The sequence below is a fragment of the Heterodontus francisci genome, unplaced genomic scaffold (assembly GCF_036365525.1).
Source record: "Heterodontus francisci isolate sHetFra1 unplaced genomic scaffold, sHetFra1.hap1 HAP1_SCAFFOLD_1258, whole genome shotgun sequence".
Lineage (NCBI taxonomy): Eukaryota > Metazoa > Chordata > Chondrichthyes > Heterodontiformes > Heterodontidae > Heterodontus > Heterodontus francisci.
The window spans coordinates 115-2,500 of record NW_027140477.1 but is presented as its reverse complement, the minus strand read 5'-3'; positions in this window follow the sequence as shown (position 1 = coordinate 2,500).

The window sequence follows — 2,386 nt, the reverse complement described above, 5'->3', positions numbered from 1 at the left end:
CTCCATCCCGGGTAACCGGGGCAAATTTTTCCGCTTGATCGCCCTTCCACTGGTTAACCATTTGCCCTTTCGGACTTAGTCTCTGGACATTATTCGACGGATTTTCTGGTTAACCATTTGCCCTTTCGGACTTAGTCTCTGGGCATTATTTTCGACTTTTTGGTTAATGATTTCACACTTTTTACTTACTTTTGCGCTTTTTGGTTAATGATTACTCTGCTTACTGGTTAATTATTTGCCCTTTCGGACTTAGTCTCTGGACATTATTTTCGAGTTTTTGGTTAATGATTTCACACTTTTAACATATTTTTGCGCTTTTTGGTTAATGATTACTCTGCTTACTGGTTAACCATTTGCCCTTTCGGACTTAGTCTCTGCACATTATTTTCGACTTTTTGGTTAATGATTTCACACTTTTAACATATTTTTGCGCTTTTTGGTTAATGATTTCATACTTTTTACTTACTTTTGCGCCTTTTGGTTAATGATTACTCTGCTTACTGGTTAACCATTTGCCCTTTCGGACTTAGTCTCTGGACATTATTTTCGAGTTTTTGGTTAATGATTTCACACTTTTTACTTACTTTTGCGATTTTTGGTTAATGATTACTCTGCTTACTGGTTAACCATTTGCCCTTTCGGACTTAGTCTCTGGACATTGTTTTCGACATTTTGGTTAATGATTTCACACTTTTAACTTAATTTTGCGATTTTTGGTTAATGATTACTCTGCTTACTGGTTAACCATTTGCCCTTTCGGACTTAGTCTCTGGACATTGTTTTCGACATTTTGGTTAATGATTTCACACTTTTAACTTAATTTTGTGCTTTTTGGTTAATGATTTCATACTTTTTACTTACTTTTGCGATTTTTGGTTAATGATTACTCTGCTTACTGGTTAACCATTTGCCCTTTCGGACTTAGTCTCTGGACATTATTTTTGGGTTTTTGGTTAATGATTTCACACTTTTTACTTACTTTTGCCCTTTTTGGTTACTGATTACTCTGCTTACTGGTTAACCATTTGCCCTTTCGGACTTAGTCTCTGGACATTATTTTCGAGTTTTTGGTTAATGATTTCACACTTTTAACATATTTTTGCGCTTTTTGGTTACTGATTTCATACTTTTTACTTACTTTTGCGCCTTTTGGTTAATGATTACTCTGCTTACTGGTTAACCATTTGCCCTTTCGGACTTAGTCTCTGGACATTATTTTCGAGTTTTTGGTTAATGATTTCACACTTTTTACTTACTTTTGCGATTTTTGGTTAATGATTACTCTGCTTACTGGTTAACCATTTGCCCTTTCGGACTTAGTCTCTGGAGATTATTTTCGAGTTTTTGGTTAATGATTTCACACTTTTTACTTACTTTTGCGATTTTTGGTTAATGATTACTCTGCTTACTGGTTAACCATTTGCCCTTTCGGACTTAGTCTCTGGAGATTATTTTCGAGTTTTTGGTTAATGATTTCACACTTTTTACTTACTTTTGCGATTTTTGGTTAATGATTACTCTGCTTACTGGTTAACCATTTGCCCTTTTGGACTTAGTCTCTGGACATTATTTTCGGGTTTTTGGTTAATGATTTCACACTTTTTACTTACTTTTGCGATTTTTGGTTAATGATGACTCTGCTTACTGGTTAACCATTTGCCCTTTCGCACTTAGTCTCTGGAGATTATTTTCGACTTTTTGGTTAATGATTTCACACTTTTAACTTAATTTTGTGCTTTTTGGTTAATGATTTCATACTTTTTACTTACTTTTGCCCTTTTTGGTTAATGATTACTCTGCTTACTGGTTAACCATTTGCCCTTTCGGACTTGGTCTCTGGACATTATTTTCGAGTTTTTGGTTAATGATTTCACACTTTTTACTTACTTTTGCGATTTTTGGTTAATGATTACTCTGCTTACTGGTTAATTATTTGCCCTTTCGGACTTAGTCTCTGCACATTATTTTCGAGTTTTTGGTTAATGATTTCACACTTTTAACATATTTTTGCGCTTTTTGGTTACTGATTTCATACTTTTTACTTACTTTTGCGCCTTTTGGTTAATGATTACTCTGCTTACTGGTTAACCATTTGCCCTTTCGGACTTAGTCTCTGCACATTATTTTCGACTTTTTGGTTAATGATTTCACACTTTTAACATATTTTTGCGCTTTTTGGTTAATGATTTCATACTTTTTACTTACTTTTGCGCCTTTTGGTTAATGATTACTCTGCTTACTGGTTAACCATTTGCCCTTTCGGACTTAGTCTCTGGACATTGTTTTCGACATTTTGGTTAATGATTTCACACTTTTAACTTAATTTTGTGCTTTTTGGTTAATGATTTCATACTTTTTACTTACTTTTGCCCTTTTTGGTTAATGA